Consider the following 12,130-nt stretch of genomic DNA (forward strand, 5'->3'; position numbering starts at 1 on the left):
AGGGCCACTTGCCCATCCGAGGACCCGGGGCTGAGGTCAGCACCGTCCACACTGCTCGGCCTGCCTGGGGGGAGGTGTGCAGTCCACAAAGACTCGGAAGATTTTCATTCCTGAAGAAGGGAGAATGAGTCCAGAGCAGGCGAAACACAAATGTTCACTTGTTGAACTTGGAGAAAGGTGTTTAAGATGCTTGTCGCTTCTGATTACATCTTCTGCTCTCAATGTTTGACTCACTCTTCCAGAAGATTCCAGCATCCATTGTCTTTATGTCAAGCTCCATATAGGAGGCCTGGGGAGTGGGCAAGGAATTGTCCTACTTCTCTTCAGTTTCCTGTGCTCGGCATGTGATTCACCACGGCTTCCGTGGTGAACAGGAGCCATGACTAAATCCCAGACTTGAGATGTTCTTTTCTTTCTTGTCATTTCTGTAACTATTACTGAAAGACGTGAAAGCCTCTTCGGGGAGAGAAGGAGCTTAGCTACAGAGCACAGAGCCTTTCTTCTTCCCCACCTGCTTCTCAGGGGCAAGACATTCCTATCAGCCCATTTCCGAGCCAGTTGATGACAACACACAGAAATACCTTTACGACAGGTGTTCAGGTTGACAAACATAATATGTATAGGTAAACATTTCAAGGCACTGATAATTATTTAGTGGCGATTCGTTAGTCTTGGACACTTCGGCTTTTCCTGAGACCAGTTTCTTTCTTCCCTAGCTCAGTGTCTGGCTGGGTCTGGGAGAAGTTGGTTCCTTTTTCAGCATATCCGGTTTCTTCCACAGCCAGCCCGAAGAACCCGCCTTTCCCTTCGGATTCACCCCGATGACCGCGAAATCCAAATCTGTTCTTTCTCTGCAGCGGGTCTTCCTTTGCTGCTCGGTTCATGTGGCAGGTGGAGGACACGTGTCCACCTCGTGATTCAGTTCCCAACCCCAGGGAAAGCTCTCTGGCCGGTTGGGCTTGTGACAGTCATGTCCCCGTGGTCCAACCAGCAGTGGCCAAGAGAAAGTCTCCTGTCGTACCCACAGAACTGCCGGGAGCCCCCACTGTAGAGAGAAGCGAAAGCAGTCTTTGGACCATTGCTGATACTTGTGCACAGGAGGGAACAGGGTGAGAAGGAACGGTGGAGGGAAAGAGGAAGCAAGTAGGAGGACCCGGTGTATTCGGGACTGAGGGTCTCCAGGGGAGCTTGTCCCCTGATGACGGAGTGGCAGGAGGACCTGCTGGGCCCTGAGACAGGGCAGTGAGTGAGAAAGTGGCCTGACTTATTCACGAGCCCCAGCCTGCAGGGGCTCACTGCTCTCGTAAACCACCATTTCCACAAAGCCATTCTCCCCGCGGATTAAGAGCTCCCTGGGTGGAAGCCCACTATTCTCTGAAGCAAACATCACCTCAGTCCTATTTGCCAGGGAACGAGGAATAAATAAATGCACTTGGAAACATAAATGCATAATAAATGAAATAAAAATGGCGATAGGACACAGCTTACCTTCGGAGTTACCTCCTTATTTTAATGAAAGCTTTTTATCGCACCATTTACCAGCCGTGTGTCCGATCAACATGGAACCTTAATAATGTAACAGGATCCCACAGTGCTCTCTGATGACACTTGTAAATTTGGGGGGGGATTACTTCTTGTTAGACCAAGATTAAATATGGCTCTGAGAATTCCGCAGGAGAGACCTAGAAGGAAAAGCTTTATTTCTGCCATTGCACCAGAAATGGCTCTAAGTCTCAGCTTTCACAAAAAGGCTCCATTGTGATGGGTCCAGGCTGCGCAGCCGCGGAGTGCGTGACTTGGAACAGAGAACTTACTTTTAATGAGAAACCTGGTATTTCTGAGGGTAGTGGACTCCAAAGACCTCAGGGCTTGGCGTTTGACTGACTGCCAAACTTTAAACAATTGCAGATAAGACACACTCAGCAGACGTCCATCATTGTGATTCCTCATGATTAGGACGAGACTGATGACGCACCGTGGAAATAGGGACATTCGGCCTCATAACGCCCATGACCCCACAAACGCGGCTCCACGTTCTTAAGAAGTTCCCGCGTGCCCTTGACGCTTCCGTTCACGGGGAGAACCAGGCAGCTTCCTCCCTGGCGTCGGGACGGTTGGCTGTGGACCCAGGAGGAGAGAATTACACCCTCACCCCGCACCACAGAGCACAGTGAATTCCAGGTCGATGAGTTTAATTAAGAAAACGATACCAAGAAAGTCGACCTGGTTAGTTTTCAGTTTTGATTAGAAAAACACACCCCCGCAGACCATAAATACAGTTACGAAGCTAGTGAACCCCGGGGGGGGGTGGTATATTTGCTACGAAGGACCAAGCATTCCCATCTTCTGAAGGATGCTTACCAGCCACCCTAGAAGGTTCACACGTGATGAAAGTAACAGGCAGGCAAGTGACACCAAGGACGAGAAAGTGACAAACTTGATGCTTCCTGGTGGCAACAAGAAATAAAAGCAGAAACAGCTTAAACCACGAGATACAACTTTTCAACTCAAAAACATCAGACCACTTTAAAAATAGTAACACCCTTTTCTTTGGGTAGACAGCATCCTCCCCCGGGGCACTGTCGATATTTCTGGAGAATTCTTTGTGGGCAACGAGTGTCTTGCATCTCCGGCTTCTACCTTCCAGATACCAACAGCCCTCTCCTCTGCTAGTGACGGTGAGAAATGTCTATAGACAGTGCCACACATCCCCCGCCCCTGGGGGCTGAAGCTACCCACTCGGTTAGAATATGAGAAAATTTGTGGTCTCGTACATTTCTGGCAGACAAGATGGAAATATCTATCCAAAGACTTAGGACGTACTTCCTGTTTTATGTAGCAATAAACTCATAGTATTTATCCTAAGGAAAATATCTGTGCCCTAAAATTTTATCTACTATAATATTCACAGCCTTGTTTATAATTGCAAACAATTACAGATCATAATCTCCAACAGCAGGGATTGGGTGGTTGTTAAAGAAGGTCATGTCATTCCTGCAATCTCGACAACTGTGAAAACCATGACAAAATGTGCACAAAATGTCCAGCTATAAAACAGCAGTGAGCGTGTGTGGGAGGGGAATGGGGTACAAATGGGCATAGACAGACACCGCTAGGACAATTAGTAAACCATTTTGCCGGATGGCAGACGATGGCTAGATTAGTTATCTAGTGCCGTAACAAGCCCCAGACTTACTAGCTGAAAGCAGTGCTGACTGCCTCGTTTCTGTGGGTCAGGAAATCGGGAGCAGCTGAACTGGGCGGTTCTGTCTCAGGATTTCTTGGGGGGCTGCCGCAAAGACATTGGCTGGTGCTGTGTCATCTGAAGGCTCGTCTAGGGCTGGAGAATCCACTCCTAAAATGCCTCATGTGCATCCTTGTTGGGAGAAGGCCTCAGTTTCCACCCCCCTGGCCCTTTCCGTGCGCTCCTTGAGGATTCTCTTGAAGCAGGTGTGCCAAGAAGGTGAGAGCCAGAGGGAGGTATGATGCCTGTGGAGACCCAGCTGGGAAAGTCACACACCGTAACTTCTGTCCCCTTCCAGTCATTAGAGGCCATGGCTGTGTGCATCTGGCATTTGAGGGGAAGATGTGATGGGGGAGGTCAGACAAGGATGGGACAGATGGCATCTAAGTCTTCAAGGGAGAGCTCACCAGGAACACAAAGGAAGATGCTCTCTTTCCAGAAACATGGAATAGTATATGCAAAAGCATGGGGTCAGAAAGAGTCTAATAAACCCATGGGGCTGTTTTTGGAGCATTTGAAACCCTGAATATGGAATAGAGGTGGGGGTGGAGGTGTGGGGGGAGACGAGGGTCCCATGAGGGGTTAGGCATTATCTAGAATGTCTCAGGAAGCCACAAATGATTTTCAGCAGGAAAAGAACACAATCAGATTGTATTTTAATAACACCACTCTGCAGACTGTGGAGCCAGCAGGGAACATAATCAAGAGAGCCCTGTGACACCTGTCAGGGAGAAACAGCACGGACACCGGCCTCAGCCGTGGTGTGCAGGGGAGAAGAAGACAGAGCACTTCATGTTTGGCATGAAGGATCAATGGAGTTCCATGATCGATTCTATGTGGGGCTGTGGGAGAACTAGCACTGGGGGGGACTCCCAAGTCCACGAGCAGCTGGGGAATGGTCAAGGCCATTAATAGATACGGGATGGGACAGAGAAAGAGGATAGAGTGTGTATATATCTTGTGATGTTATAGAAAAATTAAATTTTAATTGTCCAAAGAAGATGCCCAAGAGGCTTCTGGGAATTCCGTGTGGGTCTCAGGAGCGATTTCTTGGGCGGGCATCGTTGCTGGTTGAAGTGATGGTGTCGCCAAGGAGAATACCTGTTACCTGGCTCCTGACTGCTACCCCACCATCTCCCATGCTTAAGCTCCAGTCTTGCAAAGCACAGCATATAAAGGGCCAGATGGCTGAAGCCTCTGTCGCTTACAACAGATTTGACCAAAGGAAGGAATTGAGGAAGGAATATATTCCTAGAGGGTATGTTAAGAGGCACGAAGAGAAACAGAAACCCACAGATTAATACTGAGGACAAATCATAACGGGAGAACAAAAAATATGGTTACAAAACAATTGGATCCCAGGCTCAGGAAGAATGAAGTGAATGGTGTCAAATATTACAGAGAAGTAAGACAGATGAGAAATTCAACACATGCTTGAGATTTGCAATTAGCAGGCCACTTGCAAAGCACTGGAAATGGTTTCCGTAGATTGATGGGAAAAAGATACTTCGCAGAGGGCTGAACAATGGAAAATCTATTTAGGATTGGCAGACGAAGACGTTTTCAGCAGAAACCCTGGATCCTAACAATTAAGGATAAATGATTATTTGTACCCCATGACCAATTAATGAAGGAACTTTCTACTCATCGGAAGATTTAACATCAGACACACGTAGAGATTAATGACAAAATGAACAATCAAACTTTAATACTTGTAGTGGGGACCGTTGCTTTCAAAGCCAATGGAATGTCTGTTCCCCGAGGGATTTTGAGTATTGATGCAAATTGATGCCACTCACAGATGGGATAAGCATAATAGGAAAGAGCTAGCGTTTATTGAATAATTCTTATAAGCCAGAAATGTTACGTATCTTGTTCCTTCACCCATCCTTCTAATTCCAGGCTCCACAGGTTCCTGAGAAAAATACAGCCGTGGACATTGATGCTCAAATGTATTGGCTTTGAGCTTTCCTCTTACTCATCACTACCTCTTTGCCTGGGAGTCATCTCTTGGGAAGGTCTGGAGACATCATTGCATGAAAACCCATCTCCAAACAGCTCAAGCAAAACGGCAACTCACTGGTTCACGCGATAAAGCTGCTCTGAGTGTAGGCGCGGGTGCGGTGTTGAGACCAGCTGGAACCAGGCTCTCAGATTCACGAGGGGTTCTCTCTTTTGTTCTCTAAATGTTGGCTTAATTCTTTCAGCTCTGTTTTCTACCAGGTAGAGGACCTGGTTACCGGAGGCTCTATACCTCACATCTTTTCAGCTTTTCTTCAAGGAGAAACAAGGGCCTATTGTCCCAGTTGCAGTTTGCAAATTCTCAGGGAAGTTACCGGCCCCTGAGTCACACATTCACCCACTGGACCGGTCAGTGCTGCCAAGGGAAGAGCTAGTACGGTGGGTGCAGTATAGACCACAAGCCCAATCCCATGTCTGGGGGTTTGCAGCGAGGCACTGAGAAGACACATCTATGACCATCCCTGCAACGAGCTTCCCAACTCTACCGTCAGAGACTTACTCAGAAAACCTTCCTGGCCAGTTCTGCCCCCCTCACCACACAAGCCACCCTGTGCGAATGGATGCTTGTATCTCAAACATCCCATGCCAGTGGTCAAATCTGTTGTAAGCGACAGAGGCTTCAGCCATCTGGCCCTTTATATGCTGTGCTTTGCAAGACTGGAGCTTTGAGCATGGGAGTTTGGTGGGGCAGAAGTCAGGAGTCAGGTAACAGAACTTGGTTTATTATCCTATTTATCTGAAGATGGAATCGATAATCCTGAGCTAAATCCCTTCAGTTGGGAGAAGTCAAGGTTGTGCCTGACGTGCGTGGTTGATGGCTGGTGGCGGGGCGGTAGAATGAGCAGGTGCTGGGTGCGTCTTGACTTTGCCATGGTTTCAATGGTCTATCTTGACTCATGGAAGCATTTGTGTCTTGATTTCTTCATCTGCAAAGTGAGGACGAGGCTCCAGAATTTTCCAGTGTTTATCTTCTTGGATGTTCTTGACTGCTCTCAGGCACACGGCTGCTCACTCTTCCGTTCAGCAAAGCAGGTGCTGTGTTTGGACGCCCGCAAGTCATTCTCTTTCGATAACGTCGTCAGTGAAATAGCCCTCCCCACCCTCAGTCTGTGTGGTTTCGGTGGGTTCAACAACTCTGTGCAGCTCAAATCTAATTCAGCTGGACCATGCCCAAACTCTAGTGACAGGAATTAGCAGAGGGCCTGTGGCCTTACTCGAGATGATGCCAGTCAGGCTGGGAACTATTGTTGGAACAATTAGAAAAAAGGAATCAGCAGAGATGTCAACACCGAGGAAAGCCCAACTGGGAAGACGGAGAGAGGCTAGGGCCATTTCACCACCTGGATCCAGCCATTCCTGAAGAATATGCTTGGAAATTGTCAGATGCTTGGGTCCATGAATGACCCAGGAGCCAGGGTGAGTTGGTTTCTTTAACTTGCAAATTAATGGGTCAAAACTAATACAGGACAGGAACCATTTGTGGTTTCTGAATCCCGACAGCCCACCATGGCAGAGTGTAGGCGTCTAATTAGTGTTTATGGAGCTGAGCTGCAATGCACAAGGGGCAACTTTGCTCCTAGCAAGTGTTCTGGTAACTACTGTTGCTTACCAAACCATCCAAACTTAATGGCATAAAAGAACAACATTTTAAAATTTTAGGTCACAGCAGGGAGGGGCTTTCTCTCTGCCACACTAACTGGGAACTCTGTTGGGAAGCCTTGAAGCAGGGGTGACCAGTTGGCTGGGGACTGCGTTATCCAAAGGCTTTATACTCAACACGTTTAGGCGGCTCTACTAAGGGCCTGAGACCAGGACTGTTAGCTGGAATGCAGACACATGGCCTCTCTGTGTGGCTTTGTGGTCCCTACCCTGGGGTAGTCAGACTTCTTCCATGCACCCCAAGGCTCCAGGAACAAGGGCTCCAGCACCACGTGACCTATCTTCTGTGACCTACCTCGGAAGGCACAGGCCATCACCTTTCTGTCGGTCTCTTGTGAGGCACAAGTCCGTTTAGCTCCTCAGGAAGGGGACAGAGACGCACCCCGGATGGGGCAGTGTTGAGATGGCATTGAGAAGAGCTCACGCTGGGAGGCAGGGTTGCGACCATCTTTGGGGACTACCGTGTGCCACAGTTAGCTCGTGAAAGGACATTGGTTTGGTCGGTGGTAGGGAGAGGTTGGCATTATTGGATCAATGAATTATTGGAATTAGCAATGGATTATTTATTACTTATCCGTACTGGTTCACATAGTCTCGGTTTCCCTGCCCAGCCTGATGGCAGAGAGTGGTGGACACGGGTGCCCTGGAGGAGGAAGGGCAGGTGGTGCACCCTCGCTGGCCTTGGAAGGCGACTGGGGGGCACCTGCAGTTGCCACCACCTGGTCACGTGATTGTAGGCACGGGCTGGACTCCGGAGGGGCCCAGCTCCCCAGCCCAGGTGAGCGGCTCGCCCTCCTGCCACCATGCACAAGTTATATAAACACCCAGCAACAGCATTTTAAAACGGCAAGTCTGACACTCAGCTTGAACTCGGAGGTGCAACAGCTCACAAGCAGAAGCTGAAAATGTGGCACGACTGGTTCATACCCCAGTCAGCACTTTTTGCTAAGTGTGTGCCCCAGCACGACACATCAACCACCAGAGCTCACACCTGCAGACGCCTCTGCACGGAAAATTTGCGATTATATAAGGTGTCTCGTGGGTTTTTTGTTCATTTTGGTTTTTCCCCCAAGCCTTGGGATTTTTATGCAGAAAAGAAAAACTTTCAGAACAACAACAACAACAAAAAAGTAAGTTATTTGAAACTCCGGGATGAGTAACGTTGATTTGTAGGAATTGTTTCTCTGACTTCTGGGTTATTGATGTTCTTAGAGGTCTAATGCGAACATAATACCAACAGGCTTTCGCTTAGGAGTCCGATCCCCATGGAGATCATTTAGTATCATGCTAAGAAAATCTGTATCTGGCCTTGACCCTGCGGAAACACCATAAATTATGTGGATAGTCAAATAGGGAAACTGGACAAGGAAAAACGCAGCATTTTAAGAACGCATTTCTGCGTAACAGGCAATCGCTGTTTGATGCCGTGTGCTAGGATGGTACGTGCCATGTGAGTGCTTTATGTGGGTATCCTTAATCAATTCTGGGACAGCCTAACACGTTAGGTGATAGCATACTCTATAATTCTGAAGATAAGGAAATGGAGGCTCAGAGAGGTTAAGCACCTTGGCCAAGGTCACACAGCTGTCAGTCCAAATCCAAGCTGAGCCTTCCCTGTAACCCTCTTCCGTGTAACCATCTTACCACGCTGCCTCAGCACAGCACAGGGTGGACAGCAGAGCTGGGAAATTATCAGTGTGGCGAGTTTCCCACTAACAAACCCCAGTCAGGGAAGAAAAAATGTTCTAGAATGCGTGCATTATCCTGCATTGTTCTGGGCGGTGAGAATTCAGCAGTGAACAAAGCAGACAGAGCTGGTGCTCTCAGGGAGTTCGCTCACACTCTGGGAGAATGACATTAACCAACATAGTATTTAGTACCTCGTGTACAGTATTTGTTTTAGTATTTAGTATATACTATTTCAGTGTTGATAAGGACATGATGCCCAACACAGGCTGAGGATAGAAAGCTGTTAAGTCCAGGGAAGGAATCTGCCATAGAGCGAAATTCAGCAGAGACCAGAATGAGCCATATAGGTATCCGATGGAGGGGTGCTCTGGGCAAAGGGAACAGTCTGTGCAAAGGCCCTGTGTCAGGAGTGATGCTGGTGCACTGGAAGCAGCAGCACAGCTGGCTGAAACAGGAGAGGAGCAGGGGAAAGGTGGGCAGCTCATGACACCCTTGCAGGGCATCATGGGGACCAGAGACTCTCACTGAGTGATGTGTGAGCTGTGAAGCTTTTGGGCTAGAGTGACAAGAGCTCACTGATGCTTCTCCATTATTTCTCTAACCAGGGTGGAAGCAGGAGCCCGGCTAGCAGAGCGACTTAGAGGACAGATGAAAGATGACCCTTTGGGAGTGAGGGACCACCTGGACCTGGACAAGCATGAAACAGTGGAATTCACATGGACACGAAGGTGTTTCCTGGAACGTGAGAAGTGAGTGGGATGAAGAATGCAGATGGCAGCCTGACTTTGTCTCAAGTCTGCTCTCTGGTGTTGCCTCTTCCAGAGCTCCAGACCATCCCGTGGGTCACACAGCCAGCCACGTCTAAGCTTCGCACCGTATGTTCCAGACAGCCAAAGACACACGATTTTCCCCTCTTGCTTCAGGTGCAAAGGTCCTGGGGCAGGGCTGTGGTTGGTCTGGCTTAGGTGCCATTCTAAACCAGCGGCGGGGATACTCCCGGGGAGGGTACACAACAGAGCCAGATGTGGTCACAAGGGACACAGTTGGAGAATCTGCCAGTTACTATTAAGTATCCACTCCAGGTGGGTGCATGTGTGACAAACTCCAGTTTTGCTAATGTGATAATTGTAGCCAAACTGTAATTTTCTGAAGGCCAATGTTGGGGAAAAAATTTGAAATATTTGATAAATATGTGTGCTTTAAACGCAGATTTCTCATGACAGGTTTTCTACAAATGAATTTCTGGTTCAGAAATACCAGAATAAAAGAAAAAAGCAAGAAAAAAGAAGCCGCCGTGACTTGGAGTTTTAGTTTATTGGAAGCACGGACCTGAGTCATGGCTACATGTTGGACACTCCTCGTCTTACGCTTGGACTTTCTACTTTCTAATCTGCTCTTTAAAAGGCCACAATGTTGAGTCTATGACTTCCCCCTTTCTGGATCTCATTTTCTCAAATGTAACCTGAGGGCTTGAACCAGGGGTGTGGGAGGGGATGGCTGGTTGCCCCCCCCCGCCCCCCCGCTCCGGAAGACCCTCTGTTTTAACTGGGCAGGGCCACGTTTAGCAGCGCTGGTCCGAGTCCATACTTCTTCCAAACTCACTCATCTTTAAATGACACGTAGAATTACATCCTCCAGGAGCAGGATCTGGGGGTTCTCTCTCTCTCATGCAGCCTCTCAAGGACCCCCCAAAGGAACCAGGGTTTTGCCTTTCCTGGAGGGACCATTCGATCCGGCAGAGTAGGACAGAGGACTCGGGAACGTGGAGAAGGCTATCGGCAGCGCCCTGTTGGAAAACATTCACTTGGGCAGTCAATACGGGTGCATAAGCTCATTTAAAAATATAACTCGACTAATTCAAACGTGACAACTTGTGTCCGTCGGTGACAGCAGGATCTGTCAATCACTGATTTTTTTCTCTTTATTCCTTGGGAAAACATGTGTCTTGAGCGTCCAACTGATCACCACTAGAGGTCACTGCAGGCCCATGGATGCTGCCCTGAAGCCCCAAGGACCATAGTTCTGCACCAACTGTTCTCCCTGGGTGTGTAAGAGGGAACGTTCCAGAAAGTCCTGCCCCCAGGTGCCGCTTTTCAGCCTTTTTTGATCCATTGACATCATAATGAAAACACTGATCCAGGGCCACCTGTTTTTACTATTTTGTAGCAACAATTTTCAATGATCTTTCGGGGAGCCTGGGTGGCTCAGTCGATTGACCGTGTCTGCCTTCGAGTCAGGTCATGATCTCGGGGTCCTGGAATCGAGTCCCGCGTTGGGGGGGGGTCCCTGCTCAGCGGGGAGTCTGCTTCTCCCTCTGCCTCTGCTGCTCCCCCTGCTTGTGTTCTCTCTCTCTTTGCCAAATGAATAAATAAAATCTTTTAAAAAAATAAATAAATAACCTTTCCAACCATCCCTCCAGCCATACACCCCCACCCTGCCAGTGCTTTGACATTTAGACTCAAAGCTCAGTAACCGTCACAGGTCACTATTGTGGAAACAGATTGCTCTCCTGTGATGAGTTAGAACTCAATTTACAGAGAATTGATCCTACGTAGTCACATTGGGTTACTGCCTGTGGATCAAATTCAGCACCAAGTGAAGACCTTTTGATAAAACACTGGCATTGAAGAATGGTTAGAAATCATCTTTTCAAAACATTTGTGTGATTATGTGGAGGTGGGGGCCTCTGTTCCGCTTTGGACCAACACATCCGGGGAAGATGAGGGAGCACAAGGAGGTCTTCCCTCTCCCGTCCCCGGACGAATCCACATTGTCCGGGAAGTTCGCTTCCGGGAGAAGTTGGAATGTACACATGGTTTACGCGCTGGATGGGAGGACTTTTATTAGGAGGGAGAAGAGAGTTCTCCCCAGCCAGAAGTAATCCCAGCCCTATTATTTCCATTTGTTTATTCCCCAAAGCATCCTTAAATCACTTCCAAATTAGGCCATTGAGAATGTCCTCCGATTTCAGCTTTGAAGCTGTTTCCCGTTCACATGGTTTCCAATAACCCTCTTTGATGTTGGCCAACTCCACAAATTGCCGGCAAAGCCTTTCCCACAGTGGCTGCTCCGACCCCTCCTGGGCAGGATCAGGGATCAGCTCCCTGGTGGGGGTGGGGGGGAGCAGTGACCGTCAGAAATGCTTTTTCTGGGCCAGGGTTGGGGGGGGCTGCTTTCTCAGGGATAACACTGGGATGTGCACGTGTGGGTCTGATTCGGGGGCCTTGCTCACTCGTCCGTGACCGAGGCGTCTGTAAGGTCAGAGCCCAGCCCTCCCCCCGCCATGAGAAACACCGGTTTTGAGGGACTCAAGAAACCAAACCACCTGGGTGCTTAGTTAGAAAAGCAAATGGGTCTTTTTGATGTGTCGGTTTACGGGATGGTGTTTGGGGCCTAGTAAACTCCAGTTTTCTCTCCTTTGTGGTCGGCGCTCTGGAGGACGTAGGCAGGGTTTCGGTCTTTCTCTGGTTTGAGACCTTCAGACCGACACCCCCAGGTTCCGCCTGACTGTGTGTT

Source organism: Ailuropoda melanoleuca, chromosome 12 (assembly GCF_002007445.2).
Source record: "Ailuropoda melanoleuca isolate Jingjing chromosome 12, ASM200744v2, whole genome shotgun sequence".
NCBI classification, from domain to species: domain Eukaryota; kingdom Metazoa; phylum Chordata; class Mammalia; order Carnivora; family Ursidae; genus Ailuropoda; species Ailuropoda melanoleuca.